Source organism: Fukomys damarensis, unplaced genomic scaffold (assembly GCF_012274545.1).
Source record: "Fukomys damarensis isolate Sample0158 unplaced genomic scaffold, DMR_v1.0_HiC HiC_scaffold_30, whole genome shotgun sequence".
In the NCBI taxonomy this organism is placed as follows: Eukaryota; Metazoa; Chordata; class Mammalia; order Rodentia; family Bathyergidae; genus Fukomys; species Fukomys damarensis.
The window spans coordinates 64,914,259-64,921,668 of NW_022900942.1; the positions used below are offsets into that span (position 1 = coordinate 64,914,259).

Sequence of the window (7,410 nt, forward strand, 5' to 3'; positions counted from 1 at the left end):
CTCTCTCTCTCTCTCTCTCTCTCTCTCCCCCACCTTTCCCCCAGAGCAAGCTCCTTCTTTCCTATTTCTCCTTGAAGTGAGCCTTCAGCCTAAAAATTTCTCTGCCATCTCTGGAAACCAGTGGTGACATTATGGGAAGTAAAGATAGTAGAGGTCTGTGACAATACATTTTCTAAGCAGTGATAAACAAACTCTTCAACGTGTACCTTGTAAAGTCCTGTACATTTTTTCTTGTTGTTTTAAAAAGCCAAAATGATATTTTATTGTTTTTCATAATATTAATGAAAATAAAATAGTTCCTTCAAATTTTGTTTATCTAAAGGGTATATGAATAAATTTCTGAGAGTTCACCATCTCTGCCCATGTTTCAATGCCATCAGGATGCTTGTTTGATAGCGTGTTTTTGTGGTTTCTGCTAATAATCCTCTACTATCCCAAATAAGAGGTAAATTTGCATCACACCTTAGAAAGAGTGGGGAGCTGGATGTTCCTAAAGGATGGAATTCAGTACTGGCTAATTCTCCCGACTTCCCCAGTTTTGTTGAGGTCATTCAGGGGGATGGATAACTTCACAGATGTATTTTAGCTCAGGACTTAGTCATTCAGACGCCTGACACCACGGAGCGCAGCCGGAGCTGGAGTCTCAGAAATTACTCAAATGAGGTCTCCAGACGGGGTCTCAGGCAGAGCACTTTGGCCTCCCGTCCATCTGCAGACATGCGCCACATGTCATCTCTGCCCCTCGGGGTCCTGGTCAGTGTCTCACTTGGGGTCTGTACAGTCAGCTGCCCGGATCCCCATTAGGACTTCCATGATCGGTTGTCTTCCTGCTTTTAAGTTCCACTTCTGTGCATAGTTTAATGCACAGAATCTGTTCAGAGAAAAACATGTAGTGATAGCTTATAAATAATGGATTGGAGGGCCGGGGATTTAGCTCAGCAGTTCAGTGGCCTGCCTTGCAAGCACAAGGACCCAAGTTCAGTCTCCAGTACCAAAATAATAATAATAATAATAATAATAATAATAATAATAATAATGGATTGGAGGCAGTCAAGACGGCAAAGTGTACCCACCACCACAAAAAGTCTCTAACACAGCTTTTAATTTATAAAGAACGTATGTGAGCTGGTGGTCAGCTAGAGCCAGCTGTGGTTACTGGCCAGAAGTGATGTCAGGAGATTGTTTTCCCCCACAGCCTGGGGCAAGTGGAACTTCCGGAAATGTTGGGGGATCATGTGACCACAGAAGCGGAGTCCTGGAAAAGTGAGGAGACCCAAGGCAAGACAGGTGGGGACCCACTCAATCACAGTCTCTCCGGAAGTTCATACTGTCATTTTCTTGAAAGGAAGGACAGTTTCCTTAGCCAATTATAGCAGATAAGTTTAGAAAGAACAGATCTCTCTTTCAAGTTCCGTTCTCTTTACATAAATCCTGAAACAGTTCAAATTTCCAAGATTAACCTTTTGAGACTATCTCCCATTTCACCATCACACAGCAGACCAGGCCAGCAAAGGGGAGAGATGGACTTGAAAAGTCAGCTGCTCCTGTAATGATCATTTTGCTGCTCTGCACCTCTGGGTGCACTGAGGGGAGGGGTCGCTGCTTCCCCGGAGGCCAGAGGAAGTGGAGAACCGGATTGTCTCGATTGACTTCTTGGGAGTGGACAGAAACTTGCTTTTCTAATCCCTCCTGTGTCCGGGGAAGGGAGGCGGGCACCACTTCGTGTTGGGCTGGAGAATAGCATGGGGCACATGGGGCCAGGATGTTGTCCTGTGCGGTGGTTCCCTGCTTTCTTTAGAAAAGTTTCTTGAGAAATCGCTTCACTGGTTTTCCATGCCGAGACTCCAACTCTCCACCACTTAGATGTTTCTTCCTTTTATGTAACCACTCACTTGAGAAGTTCTCTGACCTACGAAAAAAGTTACTGAATGAAAAATCCTTACTTGTTCTGTATTTCACAAGTGAAATGAGAAACCCTGAAGACAACTTGTTTTTTCCTAGTAAAAGATTTCTATCCCAAGTGGAAGTTTCCTAGGAATATGAAACTGGCCTTTTAGTAAAGTAGCTTGTGTTTGTTTTTTAAAGGAATGGCTCCGTGTCCCAAAAGCCAGATATTTCGAACCTGGTTTCCGGTGTTGAAGCAAGCAGGAAATCTGCAGTGTAACCTCAAGTGAGAGTAAAGTTATGCAACCTCAGAGGTGTTGGGGCCAAAGCTAAAATAATACATATACTGTACTATGGAAACCCCTAAATTGTCTAGGAACAAATGCCAAGGAAAGAAGGCAGAGACAGGGTAGAATAGATTAAAGGACAAGTCCCTCACACTTGGTTGGTTATCACTGCATTTAATGTGAAAGGCTTAGGCGCCTGAGTGTAATCAGAGAGATTTGCTGCTGGGACGCTCAAATTATAGTTAGGACATGATGAAAAGAGTCTTCGCATAACACTCTGCAAAGAAAAAGTTAGAAATACCGCCAGCATTTCCAGGCAATTAACTTTGTGTTTTACGAATGGATAAAGAAGAAAATGTTAATATAGAAGAGATCGTGGCTGCAAATTTACCTTTGGGTCACTCTCCCTTCTGCTGGTCAAGATGCTCTTAACTTCAAATCGAATAAGATTTATCACTGATGTTCTGATGAATGCCTTTGAGGTGAATGGAGAAAAATCACTCTTAGCTCATAACTAAGAAACACTATAACGCAAAAGCAGAAGCCTGATGTGCCTGTTGTCACACATCGGGGTGAACAAGGAGGGGAAATATTCTAATTTTAAGAGTGAGGGAGAATTTCACAGAGTTCAGTGTGGACTTACAGGAAGAATGGACTGGAAGTCACTAAGTCAGACATCTTGGCCTCTCAGTCATAAAGAGGGACGATCCACACCCCCTTTGCCTGAATTATAAGTTTCATGTATCTTCCTCCATTTTGTGAGGCTTTAATCTTTCCCCGTCCCCTCCTGGATGTCACTCAGTGTGTGCTGGGGAACCAGCTGCCTCCTTTGGGTCCTAGCGAGGACGGTTTTGTGTTTTCTGAGATCAGCACGTGCAACATGGGATAAGCAAAGGCCCTGTCCGTGAAAGCCTGACTCTGGAGGCACACGATGCATAGGCAATTTCCTAGCCTCAAACTACATTTCAGACTCCTGAGCTGCCTTCCAAAGGCAACGCAGAAACCCCATTGTCTGGTCGCCCCTATAAATCAGGTTCCACTGTCCCTGAACTATGAACAGGTCACTCTGTCGGGACAATCAGTCCGAAGTGCTCTGGTGTCTAACTCACTGAGCTGCACAGACACAGGGCTGAGACTAAAGCCACACCCCGAGCGTGTCAGCACCTCGCCTCTTCAGAAATGCAGCTCGCCAGTGCCCAAGCTGAGGAGCTCTGTGCTCAGGGTGTCTACTTAACCTCTCTGTCCTCCAAACCTATCTCCAGTCTTGTTCTTCCTCGTGGAGATGGGATTTTAGAGACCTTGTTATTTCAAAGCAATGTGCCATTGTGGAAAAGACCATGCGCCCTAACTTCACATGCACAGGAGCTCGTTATGCTTCCTCTCTTTCATCTCCATCACCCAGATCATCCATGGGACCTGTGCTCTGGTCTCCTAGGAGAACAGAGTCAGTGTCTTCCCTGAGGGCTCTCAGAGTGGCAGCTTGGCCCTTGGGCTGTCCGTGTGGAGGCCAGTGTAAGGTCCTCAGGTCACACTGGGTGCTGCCTTCCTGCGGGACTGAGGTGGTCCTCATGGGACCCTGAGCCACTCTCTGAGAGCAGGATATTGGGAAAGTGCCCTCCTCTCTCTGGCCTCCTGTCTCAGGTGATCTCTCCTTGCATGCATTCTCCTGCCAGGGAGATTGGATTCCCTGTCCCAAGCAGAAGCCAGCACTGTGCCCTTGAACCTTTCCTATTTGAGCTGATCTGCCTCAGTTTTTTTTACTGATACCAAAGAAACTAATGTGGTCTTATCTTGTTGGTACCTTTTATTTCTTTGATCCCTACACTGGAAATCCCAACCTTACCTGGTTCGAAAAATCCTTCCCGTAACATGTTGACCCCAAGTTAGTTTGGGCCCTCTGGTCACCCGTAGTCTTTTTATGGATATTTAGCACATGGAATTGTAAACGTTGTTTGTATATATATCTCTGTTCTGTTATATGGTCTTATCTTTAAGAACTTTCTGTTGCTGGCCACCAACATTATGTGGTACTGAGTGGTATTCAGCATACATGAAAAAAAATGACCAATATATAAGCTAAAGAGTCAGAGGTAAAGCAGTGTGTTGCTTTTGTAACAATGAATCTTTTAAAAGATACTATTTAATTTATAGACTTATCTGTTCATCATAACTGAAGAAATGTGTGGCATCATAAAAGCCAGTGGCATCATTTCTCCAAAAGTTCAAAGTTTTCCATCCTATTGTTAGTATCGCTTGGTTTTTGTTTGAAAATGTTTACTTTTAATGGACAAAAAGCGGTTAGAATGACAAAAAGGATGCATGAAGGTGTGGAGACTTAATTGCTCGAGATGCTTACTTTGCTCAAAATGGAGGCAAAACAACGAGCAGAAGTGAGGCTGATGTGCGAATCCCCCCATCCTGCATGGACTGTGCTAGAATCGCTAAGGCCGGAGAGCATCCCAGGGGATGCACAAGGCTCCAGAAACCCAGCTTCTCAGTGTGGTTTTTGCCTTGGTGGAGTTCAGGCCGAGTGTGGGGCTGTGTTCTGAGGGACGCCTCCCTGTGTGAGCCCAACGTGTCCTTACCGAGGTAGCCGCAGCGTCACAGGCAGTGAGTGTCTCGGGGACCCACTGCATGCGACTGGGATGACAGGCTCTGTCACAGAGGCCTGCGCTGGGCAAGCTTCTTGACCTCCAACTCGTGTGCGCCCATCTGCACGGGGACTGATGACACTGACGGCCACCACACGGGGGGCACGGGGCTCCTCAGCACCCGGCGGCATTGGCTCCGGGATTTCCCACAGGTACCACGCTGTGTGGATGCCCAGGACACTCTCTCGAATGTCACAGAATCTGCAGCTAGCCCACCTGCATCCTGCCACGTCATTTAAATCCAGATGATTTGTCTCTGATACAGTGCAAATGCTATGCTGTTATCCTGTATTATGTAGAGAACGGTGACAAGAAAAAAGTCGGTACATGTTCAGCGCAGGTGTCATTCTTTTCCGACCATTTTCAATCAGTAGTTGGTTGCATCTGCAGATGTAAAACCTGCAGACACAGAGGCCTGGAGAGCTGACTGTTTCTGCCAAGTGCTTTCTTCTCACTTGACACTCAGCGGGCGTTTGGCAAATAGTAACGTCTGCCGGTATTGACTAGTAATGTCTGGTGTCTGCTGCTGTCGATGTTGGTGGTGATAACACTCTGTTCTTGGCTCCAGTGAGAACACACAGTTTCCCTGGGATCAAGGAACTGAGTGTGGGCATCAGGGTCACAGCGTGCTGGCTCGTGCCCCTTGGCTCCCAGCGCCCCGAGGCTGTGCTCTCAAAGTGACCCTCCCATTGCTTTGCTCCAGTTTTCATCTTCGTCCCTGTGGATCTCTGGGTACAGGTCAGTTGCACAGACCTTGTGTAAATTAAATCTTTGCTCTAGGTGTTTCCTCGTTTTCATATTCACTCAGTCTGTCTCGTCACTTCCCAGAGCCCTTGATTTATCGGAGCACCCTAAACACTTCATCAAAAGCAAATATTTCTTCTAAAAACTATTCTCGGTGGCCATCACTGTCCATTTCTAGGATTTTTCATTTTTAGCTATCAATAGCTCATCTTCAGTATAGTGAAGACATAAAACTGTCCCTACAGCTGAATTTGAGACCAATGGTCAGTAAGGAAGTACAGATCTCATTTATGAGTATCTCTTGAGCTCACAATAACAATGTAAATAATAAGCCATTATTTTCTTAGTGCATAGCAATATATATACTGTATATATATATATATATATAGCAATATATACTATATATATAAAGCAATATATACTATATATAAAAAGCAATATATATACTATATATATAAAGTTAAGTTGCTCTGGAATCACACAGCTTGTTGGAAGTTTGACCAGTTAGAAAGGGATCAGAACCGAGATGGGTTTAGCTCCACCGCTAGGCTCACCTGAGCCACACCCAGTCTCCATCATCAACTGTGAAGAAAGAATTGTATTGTGAGATGCGCTTACCATTGTTGATTCAGTTAGCTACAGCCTGATTGCGCACTAACATTTTCTGTTGTTCCTGCACAGTTCTAGCTCATTCAGCTAGAATCATCGGTGGCTTATTAATGACATAACAAGTGACAAAAACAGTGCATGAAACCATAGAAACACTAAATCCATTCTCTTGTCACAAGACACCCAAAGGTCTGCCTCTCATCCACAGACTGGGTGGAAGACAGAGTAATGTGGGCTGGAGTGCGAATTCAGGTAGACTGAGCTTAACATTACATAGAGCATATGTAATTCATTTGGGTCTAGAAGAGATCGAGAAAGCCCATGGTGAAAATCATGACCAGCAGGGTATGGAGAAAGTCGGTTTCTGTCTTTGCAGAAGACAAAGACTCAGCCATCAGCAATGTCCCCACTCCCCCATAGCCAGTGCTGGGCTTGTGGTAAGGCAGCAGGCACCAGGGTTGCCCTGTTGCTTCGGCACATGGGCATGTGACGGCTTTCCATCACTACAACAAAATGCCCAGAGCATCAGCTTACCTGGCTAAGACTTTCGGAGCTTCCGTCCACAGGTACCCGGTCCCATTTCTCAGGGTCTTGCCCCAGAACACCCTGACAGAGCACACAGCAGAGAGGAAGTTCTCACCTCCTGGGCAGGAAGCAGAAGAGGAGAGAAGGGGCCAGGCTCACATGGTCCCCTCCCAGGAGCCTCTCACCCCTCGGGTCCACCACCTCCCAGTGGCACCACGGGGACCGAGGCTTCAACACAGGGCCGTGGTGGCGACTCCAGAGTCCGGGCCGCTGCAGGGAGACTCTGGAGCACAAGCTCGGTTCACGAGGATGGAGAACAGCAAAACCTTCAAAATAATCACGTTTCTTTCTTTGCAAATCAAGCCACAGCAACAGGCTGTAAATCTGGTGTCTTACCAGTCGCCGACGGCCTGGGGATGAGCATTTGTCTGAGAACTGAAGGCACAGAGCTCCCTTCTCCTCCAGGAAAGCGCCTACTGTGCGAGCACTTCCGCCCTGGTGGTCCCTGAGGGCACAGAGCTTGCTGTGTGGCAGGCACTGTTCTAGGCTGTTGCCACGCTCCCAGTTAGTCCCCTCAGGAAGTTCACGAAGCGGGCCACACACCAGAGGGAGCTCGGAGCTCGGAGACCAAAGGCCATAGTGCTGGCCTCGCAGAGACAGGGAATGGGTGTCAGCATCTACACGCCCTTGTGCCTGTCTGCAGGGACTCC

The 7,410-nt window shown here is 46.7% G+C and overlaps 1 long non-coding RNA gene across 2 annotated transcripts; it reads right to left on the minus strand.

Moving 5' to 3' along the window:
* Window positions 1–1,489: 1,489 nt before the first annotated feature.
* On the minus strand, window positions 1,490–6,254 carry LOC104872408. 2 transcript variants are annotated; one of them, XR_783153.2, is made up of 3 exons: window positions 6,185–6,254; window positions 2,563–2,646; window positions 1,490–1,909 (listed from the first exon to the last, which is right to left on the minus strand). It is a non-coding gene; the product is annotated as an uncharacterized LOC104872408 (long non-coding RNA). The 2 variants fall into 2 exon arrangements; XR_783152.2 differs by lacking the exon at window positions 6,185–6,254 and adding an exon at window positions 4,528–4,706.
* Between the last annotated feature and the right edge of the window lie 1,156 nt (window positions 6,255–7,410).